This window comes from Mercenaria mercenaria, chromosome 16 (assembly GCF_021730395.1).
Source record: "Mercenaria mercenaria strain notata chromosome 16, MADL_Memer_1, whole genome shotgun sequence".
NCBI classification, from domain to species: domain Eukaryota; kingdom Metazoa; phylum Mollusca; class Bivalvia; order Venerida; family Veneridae; genus Mercenaria; species Mercenaria mercenaria.
Genome location: NC_069376.1, coordinates 10104709 through 10119252, shown reverse-complemented (window position 1 = coordinate 10119252; position 14544 = coordinate 10104709). Strand labels below are relative to the sequence as shown.

Genomic DNA, 14544 nt, shown 5'->3' with positions numbered 1-14544 from the left:
CATTTATTTCCTATATATCTTGGTTTGTGCAACCAAGATAGGCAAAGGGAAGTAATAATAATTTTTCAAACTTGCGTTTCTAATGAATTCCATCTAAATACATAATTTTTAATGCAAATATTTTTTACAAATATATTACAATATGTCTATTACTGTGAAATCATTTAAATTCGCTGGCATGAAATTTCGCGCAAATGTGAAAAAGGACTGTTTCGCGCGGGCTTTAATTCACGCATTTTCTATTTTAGAAATGAAAAATAAAGTTAAAAATAATAATAGCGCGGTCTTTAATTCGCACTTCGGTTCTAGCGCGAAATACACGAAAATTCGTCCTACGCGAATAAAAATGATTTCACAGTATTTATACATTTCCTAAGGCAAAGTATGTTTATCAAATTTATACTTATGATAAAATAACTCTATCTTGGTTGGGCAACCAGGATAGGAAAATGAAATTTTAAAAATACCTCCAGTGAAAATCTAATTTGTATTAAGTGTTAAGTGAACATAAATCGAGTGTAAATGATCAGATGCTAAAGTTTCGAACAAATCCGTTACATGGCCAAAATCTGATTATCCACCTTTAAGAAACAAATCAAGGTTTTAGGTTTTTGTTCAGGTGTAATGATATACTTCACCAGCAGCCTGTTTTGAAATATTTGATGGCCGAGATTTGATTCATACCAGCTATTTTCTGTTCTGTTCTTCCTCTTTCTATCATTGGTCCCTTAACCCTTACAATAATGGACACAATTGATTCTGCCTTTGCGACCAGTGTAGATCATGATCAGCCTACGCCATCCTTGCAGTCTGATCAAGATCTGCTCTGTTCGCCATTCAGCCAGTATCTGTTTAGTAAACACCCCTTTTGACAGTTAATGGTACTGTCCAAATTGAAAGATTGACAAGTGCATGATAAAAATTTAGCAGGGTAAAAATAATTTAAGAGTATCCGTAAATATATTCATTTTTTCTTTCTGTTCAACAAATTTGCATTACATGCATTGATTTTGTAATTATTCAGATACCCAAAATAATGGGAAATTAATTTCAAGGAAAATCTAAAGTGACATAAATTTTGAACGGCAGTTATTTTAGGTATTGTTTTTTCTTGTTTAGTCTAAACCTTTTACTTACTGACATAAATTCTTTTTATTTGTTTGTTTTTGTTTTTTTTTTGGTTGGGTTTAATGCGCACCGACACAAGTTTAGGTCATATGGAGACTTTCTAGCTTTGATGGTGGAGGAGTATCCCAAGTGCCCCTTCATGCATTATGTCATCACGAGCAGGCACCTGGGTAGGACCACCGACCTTCCGTAAGCCAGCTGGATGGCTTCCTGTCATGAAGAATTCAATGCCCCGAGTGAGGCTCGAACCCGCATCGATGAGGGGCAAGTGATTTAAAGTCAGCAACCTTAACCACTCAGCCACGGAGGCCCCTTGACATAGATTCACTTACGAATATCATTGCATGAAATTTCATAAATTTTAAAGGAAACTTTTTATAGTTTCAAGTTACAAGTTAGGAGTTTTAGATGATTATCATTAAATTGTAAAATTGCTTCTCATAATATATTTCTTTCTAAACACTCTGAAAGGTGTCTCTTCTTTTGTAGTGTGAAGTAACAGTTAAGCAGAATGGCTACAGACAATTAGTTCAGAATTGAAGAAGAGATGCAGATCTTTGTTCTATATGATGTATGAGGGAACCATGGTGGAAATTTGGATTTCATGGCAGTCATAGAAATATCTAATAAGTAACCAGATAATTTTTGTTAAGAATAATTTACCACTTAAAAACTGCATTTAGAGTTACATGAGAGCTGAACAGATACCAATACTTTAAAAAGCAGCAACAAATGTCCAATCTTCTATAAAACAGATTTTACAATTGAAGGGAGCTAACTTAATTAAAAAAATACATACTGAAATACCCTTGCTTTCATAGAAATTTTCACTACAGAATCTTATAAGGTTTCTAGTTTTTGATTGAGTACGACTACACTGGTATTTTAAGAATTGATTGATGCTTCCATAATTACAGTAAATGAAGCATTATATTTTCATACCAATTAAACACTACCATACCGTATAATATTATTTCTACAGGTCTGTAGGACAGTTATATGTGTACCAGTCTGTCAGACTATTATGTGTCTGTCCAGTTGAAAAAATTGCAGTGGATGCTTAGTTTCTCACATAATTTTGGCAGAATTTTCACACAAGACAGATTGCAAAAGACTTTAGGTAAGTTTTAGTTGACTATACAATGTGTAGAGAGCTGTCCTACTCGACCCGGCATTGGCGTCCTGTATATGCACTTAGGTTAAAGTTTTCATGCACTTTCTCTTTATCTCTATAATTACTTGATGGATTTGTTTCAATCTTTAAATGGTGCTCATCACCACGCACGTCACAAGGGCCATAACTCTCACACCAATATTTCATGAATTATCCCCCTTTTACTTAGAACATTTTGATGAGCTTTCACTCTATCTCAGATATTACGGAATAGATTTGATTCAAATTTAAAATAGTTATTCTACCATATCACCCATATCATATGACACAAGGTCAATAACTCTGGTACCAATATTTCCTGAATTATGCCCCCTTTTACTTAGAACTTCAGGTTAGATTTTTGATGCACTTTCATTCTGTCTCAGGTATTACTAAATGGATTTGATTCAAACTTAAAATAGTTATTCAACATCATCACTCACATCATATTATGCAAGGGTCATAACTCTTGCCACAATATTTCATGAATTATCCCCCTTTTTATTTAGAATTTCAGATTCAAAGTTTTGATGCTCTTTCACTCTGTCTCGGATATTTCTGAATTGATTTGATTCAACCTGTATGTAGTTGTTCCACCTTTTCACACACATCATTTGACATAAAGTCCAGAATTCTGGTACCAGTATTTCATGAATTATCTTCCCCTTTACCTTGAATTTTAGGTTAAAGTTTTGATGCAATTTCTCCATCTCACTTATTTAGAAATGGATATGATTCAAACTTAAAGTCATTGTTCCACCTAATTGTCCTTATCACCCAATTTATATGACACAAGGTCCATGTCTCTGATACATATGTACCAATATATCATGAAATATGCCTCTTTTACATAAAATTTCAGGTTAATTTTGATGCATTTTCACTATATCTCAGTTATTACTAAAAGGATTTGATTCAAACTTGAAGTTGTTATTCCAGTCATCTCCCACATAATATGACACAAGGTGCAGAAATCACTCTTGCACCAGTATTTCATGAATTATCCCCCTTTTTGCTTAGAACTATATGTATGTAATGTTTTGATACACTTTATCTTTACCTCTCTTATTACTTAATACTTTTGACACGTCCAATATCTTTATTATCCCCCGGTGAAAGTCGGAGGGTTTTGGCGTTGTCCGTCCGTCCGGAGCCATTTCTAGGAAATGGTTGGGAATATTTATATAAATCTTCATATACATGTTCACCACTATGAGTTCTTGCGGCCCGTCAAGTTTCAGTCAGATTGCCCTAAAAACACCAGAGTTATGGCCCTTAGAAGTTTCTACTGCACTGCGAAAAAAGGGTCAATATACGGGAGTGTACGGTCCCATATATTTCGAAAATACGGGAGTATACGGGATGTATATTACAAATATACGGACCTAATATACGATCCCGTATTCGGAACATCTAGTATACGGGAAGTCCGTATATTTGTCATGCATATACGGGATCCCGTATACGCCGAATATACATAAATGTATATTTCCCGTATATATGCAATATACGAACTTAAAAAAAAACACCTAGAAATGGTGTTTCTTCGTGTCCTGCTTTAACATAAGTTTCATTTTCATGTATTCGAAGGGTTTTGAGACTTTTTTCCTGTATACTTTCCGTATTTTAGAATATACGGAACACGTATACGAGCCTGTATATTCCGAATATACGTAGTATACGGATCCCGTATTTTTGTCATATACGGACTGTGATTGCATCTAATATACGGGGCATATACGGACTTGTATTTTCTAATATACGGGCTTCGGATTTTTTCCGTATACGCATCATATACGTAGTATACGGATCCCGTATTTTTGTCATATACGGACTGTGATTGCATCTAATATACGGGGCATATACGGACTTGTATTTTCTAATATACGGGCTTTGGATTTTTTCCGTATACGCATGATATACTAAGTATACGGATCCCGTACTTTTGTCATATACGGGGCATATACGAAACTGTACTTTTTGATATACGGGCTACGGACTAGTCCCGTATATGCATGGTATTGTAATGCCGAAACTCTTATGACGGTATGTTATCACGTAGTCAACAAATAACAATTTTCACACGGTGATCCGTATTATATAACAATTAGAAAAAAGGTTTAACAATTCTAGTGTTCTAGTGGAAAACCACGATGTTTCTACTTGGAAATCCAAATCTATTCTCCTCAAAAATCTGCTGTCTTGAAAATATATTTTTCTCACCATATAATAACTGACCAATTAAAATGACCCTTATTGTGACTGTAATTAACAGTATAAACCAATCAAATTCAAGAAAGCGTACATGGTAATAAAATTACAAGTATTTAAAATATTAACAAGTTTTGACAGCAATCAACACCTATATCAGTTAGAAGTCTTAACATTTAAATTATCCAGACGTCACAAGCTGTTAGCTATATAGGGTACTATAAATATGGCAATTTCTGCATCATAACTTTTGATATATTTGACCTAGAACTATGAAACTTAAACATATTTAGATCACCATAATATGGTTGTGTACACACAATTTTGTTCGCATTTATTTGTAAATTAAGAGTTATTGCCCTTTAATTTTATAAAATCCACATATTTGTACATAACAGACTTACCATTTGGTAGAGTTTCATTAAATTTCTTTCATTCTTTTCCATGAACATTTATTGTAAACATGTGAAGTTGTGTACCCACACCTGGTCAACCCCTTACCTTGACCACACCCCTCCCCCTCCCAACCCCCCTAAAAAAAAAAGAAAATCATTCCTTATTTTAGATTTTTTAAAAACAAACTTCATATACATGTTTACCACTATGAGGTTATGGGGCCCATCAAGTTTCAGTCAGATTGCCCTAGTAACACCAGAGTTATGGCCCTTATAAGTTTCTAGTGTTAACTACAGTTGACATCGTACTTGCGACCACCTCTATTAAGCGATTTTTGTATTAAACGACCGGTCAAAATCTCTCCCAAACGTTTTCAGTACATAAATTCATTCCATTAAACAACTTTTTTATTAAACGACCAGCAACCACATTAATGTAGTCCCGACAGATAAAATATTCGACAAAAGTATCTATTAAGCGACCGGGTACCAAAATTTTACCGGGCATTTCTTCATCTGCGTAATTAGCGAGTACGTTTTGCACGTGACTGAATGCAATTTACCTTTGTATCAGTCGAACTGGCAAACAATCTAGCCATAATTTTCACGATTTGTGGACTTGGAAAAGTGTTCACGATGTTAAAACAGATTTTCAAATCATACATGTGTATGTTCATAATAAATACAGTTACATTAACAGTTAAAATAACTTTTCTGTTCATCTGACTGAAATTCATTAAGAGACCATTCCATTAAGAGACCACTTCTTAGCAGTCCCTTGGGTGGTCTCTTAATACAATGTCGACTGTATATATGGTACTATAGATCTATAGATATGGCAGTTTCTGCAACATAACTTTGATATATTCGACCTTGAACTATGAAACTTATACAGAATTTTGAGCACTATAATGTGGTTGTGCACAAACAATTTCGTAGGGATTTCTTTTGTAACTTCAGAGTTATTGCCCTTTAATTGTCTAAAAATCCGCATATTTGTACATAACAAACTTACCATTAGGCGGAATTTCATTAAATTTCTTTCATTCTTTTCTATGAACATTAATTGTAAACATGTGAAGTTGCGCACCCGCACCTGGTAACCCACTTGCCTTGGTCACACCCCCCCCCCCCCCCCCCCCCCCCCCCCCCCCCCCCCAAAAAAAATAATTTTTTTTTTTCATTCCTTATTTTACTTTTTTTTTTAACCTTCCATGAATATTTATCAACATGATGCAAGTTGTACCATTCCCCCACCTCCACCCACCACTGATCATGCATACTCTGCCCTCTACCCCCCACCCCTTCCCCCACTTCACCCATTTTTAGCTCGACTATTCAAAGAATAGTCTAGCTATTCTACTCACCCTGGCGTCGGCGTCACACCTTGGTTAAGTTTTCGCATGCAAGTACATACATCCATCAATTAAAGGCATATAGCTTTGAAACTTATTTTTTCTTTTTCTAGGTCAATTACCAACCTCTCTGGGTCAAGTCCCATAACTCTGACATGTATTTTGAGCAAATTATGCCCCCTTTTGGACTTAGAACATTTTGGTTAAAGTTTTACATGCAAGTTACTAACTCCAAAACTAATGCAGATATTGATTTGAAACTTCACATGTGTCTTCGGGGTTATAAAACTAGTTGATAGCAGCAAGTCCCATAACACTGACTTTCATTTTGGCCAAATTATACCCCCTTTTGGACTTAGAAAATTCTGGTTAAAGTTTTGCGTGCAAGTACATACAGCTATTTCTAAAAGGCATATAGATTTGAAACTTATTTTTTCTTTTACTAGATCAATTACCAACCTCACTGGGTCAAGACCCATAACTCTGACATGTATTTTGAGCAAATTATGCCCCCTTTTAGACTTAGAAAATTTTGGTTAAAGTTTTACATGCAAGTTACTATCTCCAAAACTAATGCAGATATTGATTTGAAACTTCACATGTGCCTTCGGGGTTATAAATCTAGTTGATAGCAGCAAGTCCCATAACTCTGACCTTCATTTTGGCCAAATTATGCCCCCTTTTGGACTTAGAAAATTCTGGTTAAAGTTTTGCGTGCAAGTACATACAGCTATTTCTAAAAGGCATATAGATTTGAAACTTATTTTTTCTTTTCTAGATCAATTACCAACCTCACTGGGTCAAGTCCCATAACTCTGACATGTTTTTTGAGCAAATTATGCCCCCTTTTAGACTTAGAAAATTTTGGTTAAAGTTTTACATGCAAGTTACTATCTCCAAAACTAATGCAGATATTGATTTGAAACTTCACATGTGTGTTCGGGGTTATAAAACTAATTGATAGCAGCAAGTCCCATAACCCTGACCTTCATTTTGGCCAAATTATGTCCCCTTTTGGACTAAGCAAATTCTCCTTTTGGACTTAGCAAATTCTGGTTAAAGTTTTGCGTGCAAGTACATACAGCTATTACTAAAAGGCATATAGATTTGAAACTTATTTTTTCTTTTCTAGATCAAGTACTAACCTAACTGGGTCAAGTCCCATAACTCTGACATGTTTTTTTTAGCAAATTATGCCCCCTTTTAGACTTAGAAAATTTTGGTAAAAGTTTTACATGCAAGTTATTATCTCCAAAACTAATGCAGATATTGATTTGAAACTTCACATGTGTGTTCGGGGTTATAAAACTAGTTGATAGCAGCAAGTCCCATAACCCTGACCTTCATTTTGGCCAAATTATGTCCCCTTTTGGACTTAGCAAATTCTCCTTTTGGACTTAGCAAATTCTGGTTAAAGTTTTGCGTGCAAGTACATACAGCTATTACTAAAAGGCATATAGATTTGAAACTTATTTTTTCTTTTTCTAGATCAAGTACTAACCTCACTGGATCAAGTCCCATAACTCTGGCATGTATTTTGGGCAAATTATGCCCCCTTTTGGACTTTGAAAATTCTGGTTAAAGTTTTACATGCAAGTTTCTATCTCCAAAACTAATGCAGATATTGAATTGAAACTTCACATGTGCCTTCGGGGTTATAAAACTAGTTGATAGCAGCAAGTCCCATAACTGATATGCATTTTGGTCAAATTATTCCCCCTTTTGAACTTAAAACTCTTTTGATATTTAACCTTTTTGGGTAATATTTTCCTGCTTCTGGGACAATATTTCGAATAGTCGAGCTTGGCTGTCTTACTGACAGCTCTTGTTTTTTATTTTTTAATTTTAATTTTTAATTTTCCATCAATATTTATAATCAACATGCGAAATTTTGTTTCCTCACCTGTTCCCCCACCCCCCACCCCCTTAAAAAATAAATATATACATATATGTATATATATATATATATATATATATATATACATATATATATTTCCATTCCTTTTTTTTTTAAATGTTCAAACCTTCAACATGTTAAGTTGTGACTGCACAAACCTTGCCCTTAGCCATGTTCAAGATATTTTACTTGATTTTGTTCTCTTAAGGACATCTGTTCTTTTAAGTTCAAATGTACATGTTAAACAGCAACATCTGGTGCCAAACCACTCAAAGACAATATTTCGTTCCAGTTAAACTTCAAGCGCACATTTCAATAACTGCATTTAATTTTAAAAGCTAAGCTAATTACAGTAAGCATATCCCATTCAAAATAAATTCTTTAGTCTGGATCAAAGTATCATACATTTAATATGTACACTTTAATTAAACATTTGTTTTCTGTTAAATTGATTTTGACTAATGAAATTATTTGCTTCTCATTAACATCATTAACTTTTTGCCGAACATATTTTTTGCCATTCCTCACCACAAACCCTTTCGGCAGGGGATACCAATTCATCGAATTTGCTTGTTCTTTTTGGAGTCATTAAACAGCTCCAGCTTCCTCAGATGCGGCCAGTTTCAGTATCCAGTTTTACTATCCAGTTTCCCTATCCAGTTTTACTATCCAGCATCGAAATAGTCGAGGGTGCTATGTCCTGTGACTGCTCTAGTTCTTCATTAGTTTAAAGTCATTTTCAGTTCAACTGAGCACAAGTGCTCATTGTGAGCTTATAGGATCATTGGTGGTCTTTTATCCATATATCATCCAAAATTTCTCTATCTCCTTTTAACCATTATGCCAGTTTCAACCAAACATCACAGGATTATTTCTTTGCTTTGGAGGTCTTATTTCAGATTTCAAGACTATCATTATACTGAGTAGCAGAATTCTTGTTGCAATGGCAACTAAAAGGAGAAACGTTATAATATTCTTCACAGAAAACATTTTAAAATACTATCCAAGAAATTTTCCTTGGGTGATCTATACGGAAAAAAAACGACAAACAAACAAAAAAAAAACACATAGGTCCAGGCTAATGTTCCTAGTATAGTTATATAGAAAACTTTGGAAGATCTTTTCTGAAACTGCTTGTCCAGTTTTAAAATAATTACACAGAAGTTTTCCTTACGTTACCATTTCCCAAATTCCTTCAGATCATTATTTTGCATTAAAAAAAAGGGTGTGGAGTGGTGGAGGGGCAGGCTAGTGTGGAGTGGGGAAGGGTGTAGGTTAGTTTTCCCAGTATTGATGTATAGAAACTTTTGAAAATCTTCAGGTTTGAAACATCTGGCTTGACTTGAAAATAATTTCAAAGCAATGTTCCTTGTAAAGCCATTCACCAAATACTTACAAGTAATTTTGTTTCATTAAATCTCATGACTGCTAGGAGGTGTGGCTAGTTTCTAATAAAGGCTGTACCTAAAATGATTAAAATTTTCTCCTTTTTTAGTTGTTGGCTGACACTCTTCAAATTCCTGATTTTTCAAAAAGAACATGGCTACCTGGGGTCATGGCTAGTTTTCTCTCTATGGCTTTAAATAAACATAATTATCTTCTCCTAAACTTCCAGCTCGATTTCAAAATAATTTGGCTGCAAAACTCCTTGTTTTTGTTAAGAATAAGAATGCCATTGATGGGGCAAGTTTTCCCTATATGGAAAATTGTAAAGCTGTGAAAAGTACTTGTTTGATTAGAAAATGATTTCACTACAATTTTCTGTGGGTGATCCTGTATCAAATTCCTTCAAACCACATTAATTTGTTAGTTTTCTATATGTGACTGTGTGAAGAACTTTAATTCAAAATCTTCTCTTCTGAAATTTCTATTCTTGTTTACATTAAATTGCTCTTTTGGATACTTGAATTTACACAGTACACACAGTCTGAATAGTGAAATATGTGTAATCATAATCAGTTCAAGGACTTGAACAGATCAGGCCTGAAATTGGCATATTTTAATTGATTTTGAAGGAAAACAGGCAGATTTTCACACACTAGACTTGAATATTGGTTTCCTTAAATGCTTAATTGAGCATAAATCTTCATATTTGAGGTCCTGAATTGTATGTTTACTTATTCTGTTGGATTTCTTATATTTTCAGTACCCAAAAACCTGAAATGAGAGTGCTTTGACAATATAAAGTTTTTCGCATAGACCGGGATTGGCCGCCTCTGTATATATAAGTCTACAACTTCTCAGATTTGACCGAAGACATTTGTTTGGTGTTGTGAATGGGAAAATAATTCCATTGTAAATACTTTTAATAAAAGTCAGGTACTTTTCCATGATACTGTAAAATTTAATAGACTTTGTTTAAATTGCAACAGCAATTGAAAGACAGGTAGAAATTAGAATTATATGGAATAACATTATTTCAGCCAGTTTTACTATAATGACTACATTCTGAAGCATGTGTGGTAGTGAGATTACATTAGTAATCTGTTACTTTGAAATTGGACAGGATTTTGTTCCTAATAATTGGTACAGTAAGCTGTATTCCAAGTGAGAATTATTAGGTCAGATTGCAGCCAATTTTAGCTACGATCTGACCTAATAATTCCCACTTGGAATACAGCTTACTGTACTAAATTTCACCTGAAAACAGTTAACATTGCTTCAGATCTGGAAGTCAGTAAAGCAATTTGAACAGAAATTGTAATTGATACTTTTGTTATTCAAAGTGTTTGTTATGACACATTTTACATACATAAGACTTGATTTTTAGCTCGACTATACGAAGTATAAGGAGAGCTATCCTACTCGCCCTGGCGTCGGCGTCGGCGTCTTTCCGCGTCCCCACCTTGGTTAAAGTTTTGGTGCACTTTCTCTTTTTTCAACTTATCTTTGTAATTACTTGATGGATTTGATTCAAACTTGAAATACTTATACCTCATCATCATCCACATCATCTGACATAAGGGCCATAACTCTGGCGCCAATATTTTATGAATTATTCCCCCTTTTCACTTAGATTTTCAGGTTAAAGTTTTGATGCACTTTCACTCTATCTCTGTTATTACTGAATGGATTTGATTCAAACTTAAAATAGTTGTTCAACATCATCACCCACATCATATGACACAAGGTGCATAACTCTGGCACCATTTTTTCATGAATTATTCCCCCTTTTTACTTAGAATTTCAGGTTAAAGTTTTGGCGCACTTTCACTCTGTCTCTGTTATTACTGAATGGATTTGATTCAAACTTGAAACAGTTGTTCAGCATCATCACCCACATCATATGACACAAGATGCATAACTCTGGCACAATTTTTCAAGAATTATTCCCCTTTTTACTTAGAATTTCAGGTTAAAGTTTTGGTGCACTTTCACTCTGTCTCTGTTATTACTGAATGGATTTGATTCAAACTTGAAACAGTTGTTCAGCATCATCACCCACATCATATGACACAAGATGCATAACTCTGGCACAATTTTTCAAGAATTATTCCCCTTTTTACTTAGAATTTCAGGTTAAAGTTTTATGCCCTTTCACTCTATCTCTGTTAATGAATGGATCTGATTCAAACGTAAACAATTGTTCAACATCATTACCCTTATCATATGACACAAGGTGCATAACTCTGGGACCAATTTTTCATGAATTATTTCCCTTTTTACTTAGAATTTTAGGTTAAGTTTTGATGCACTTTCACTCTGTCTCTGTTATTACTGAATGGATTGATTCAAACTTAAAATAGTTGTTCAACATCATCACCCACACCATATGACGCAAGGTGCATAACTCTGGCACCAATTTTCATTAATCATTCCCCTTTTTACTTAAAATTTTAGGTTAAAGTTTTGATGCACTTTCACTCTGTCTCTGTTATTACTGAATGGATTTGATTCAAACTTAAAATAGTTGTTCAACATCATCACCCACACTATATGACACAAGCTGCATAACTCTGGCACCAATATTTAATGAATTATGCCCCTTTTTGCTTAGGATATACTTATATAGTGTTTTGATACATTTTATCTTTACCTCTCTTATTACTTTAAGTTGATATTTTTGACATAGACTCAGGCTATTGTGCAATATCTTCATCCACAATTGGAGTCATTAAAACACTCCAGTGACAGCTCTAGTTTTCTCAGATGTGCCCAGTTTCACTATCCAGCGTCGAAATAGTCGAGCGCGCTGTCTCCTGTGACAGCTCTTGTTAGGTTTTATATTACATTATGACAGTTTCAGTATGGGGAAAGGAGATTGTGATATAAATGTTCATAGAAAAGTTGCTTAGAGGGACACTTTTCTACATTTCACACTTTCTTTGCAGTCAGATTGTTTTGAAATATATTTTGCATATACATGCAGTCATTTAAACTGAATAAGTTTTCAATCTGAGATATTATGACTAGCCTGATTCATATTTCAGATGTGGTTTGGCCGCAGGCTTTCCAATCACATAGGAAGATACTGGTTCTATCACAAGAAGGGTCACATCAATTGATATTAGTCACTGGAAAAAATTTGAGAACCAGTTGTAGATTCTCCGGTTGAAATTTATTAAGGTATTTGCAGAAATTTAGCCAGTTTGGAACATTCAGCAGGCAGTGATGTACATTAGAATCATTCTTTATATAGATCAGGACTGTTGTTTATATATAGATCAGGGCTGTTGTTTGTTTTTTTTGCGAGAAAGCTCAGCTGTGATACACAATTTAAGATTTTGTTCATTGTGAATGGACATTATGTCTGTCTAGTTTTGTGTAATTTCACCTTAACAGCAGGGATTTCTTTATTATCACTAAGTCTTTCATCACTTGTTTCACTTGGTCCAGCTCTGCTGTCAGTCACAGACAGAACAAAATTGAAAACTGGGAAAGCAACTTTTTGAACATTCAATGTTTTAACACAACATCACATCACACATGGAAACAGTTGCTACAATGCACAATTCTGATATAACACTGAGATATGTCTTAATATATGCTTTGCATTAAAAAAGGAATTATCTTTTATGTACATCATGTGAGGAAATATTCTTCTTTTGTAGAGAAATACATTGAGGTAGGGCAGTTTTCCAAAAACGCAACAAGAAGTTCACATTTGTTGCACAGATTTGTGTCTCACATGTATGGAGTTGAAGGAATAGTTTACAGGAAAAGGGTACAGAATATGTAAGGATATGGTATGTTCCTGCTGAAAAAATTATGTAAACAAATCAATATTATAGGTTTGACTGTACAAAGTATACAGAGAGTTATTCTTGTCTCTCTGGCACCGGCTTTCACATCGTCAGTTTGAATGCTAAAAGTTTCCTGCACTTCTACTTCGTCTGTGTTATTACTTGATGGTTTTATTCACTGAAAATAGTTATTCCTCATAACACTTGCATCATATGAAACTAAGACCATAAATTTTGTATCAGTCTTTCCTCAGTCATGCCCTCAATTAAATGAATTTTCAGGTTGAAGTTTTGATATTTTTTTTACAGGAATATTGCTTTGAAGTGCTGTGTGATTGATCCTGTTTTATGAATTATATGGATAACCAAACACCAACATGTACATGTAGCTTTTAAGATTAAGAAGAGGTAAAAAGTAAATAGTGTCTGATTCATGTCCGATCCATAACTGCCATTCTTCTAGGGATTTTTAAATTGATTGGCATAAATTTTCACCGTAATGGGGCAATGAGTCATGTGCAAGACTCAGACCCCAAGCACCAAGGGCAAGGTCACACTTAGAGGTTCAGTGTTCTCATTGCATGTTTCTAGTCCAGTCATCCATAGGGGATTTTCAAATTACCTGGCACAAATGTTCCATTTAATAAGTTGATGTGTCACTCTGTAGACCAACACCCCTAGCTCAAAGTTCAGTGTCACAGATAGAGGTCAAAGGTTAACTTGGTCTTTTTCTTGTCCAGTCCATAGCTCTGCCATTTATAAAGGAATTTTAAAGTTATTTAGTACAAATTTTCCCTATCATATCGTTGATATATCATATGCAAGATCCAGGCTTCTAGCTCCAAGGTCAAGTTCACACATAGAGGTCAAAGGTTAACATGGTCTTGCTTCTTGTCCTATCCATTGCTCTGCCATTTGTCAAGGAATTTTAAAATCACTTAGCACAAATATTCCTCATTAAGAGTCAATGTGTCATGTGCAAGACCAGGCCCCAGTTTCAACGGTCAAGGTCACAGTTAGATGTTAACTTGACTTAAACAACCACAAAAACAAATTATTTTGTTGCATGTAAGACTCAGACATCTAATGCAAGGTCAGTGTCACCTATTTGGATTTTTGGTAATTTTTGTTTGCTCAGTAACTTTTTGATGCAGTGGTGTTGGTATAAATATTCACCATTACAAGGCATATACATATACAAATTTGAGGTCACCGGCACCCC

At 34.5% G+C, this 14544-nt stretch overlaps 1 long non-coding RNA gene across 2 annotated transcripts in view; it reads left to right on the top strand.

Annotated features, from left to right (window-relative positions):
• Positions 1–14544, top strand: part of LOC123543622 (uncharacterized) — a 47386-nt gene that overhangs the window by 16349 nt on the left and 16493 nt on the right. For both annotated transcript variants that reach the window (XR_008367690.1, XR_008367689.1), the window contains exons 5-9: positions 1618–1758; positions 2111–2248; positions 10286–10434; positions 12570–12705; positions 13191–13325. This is a non-coding gene — a long non-coding RNA (uncharacterized LOC123543622). The remainder of the gene's footprint in view (positions 1–1617; positions 1759–2110; positions 2249–10285; positions 10435–12569; positions 12706–13190; positions 13326–14544) is intronic.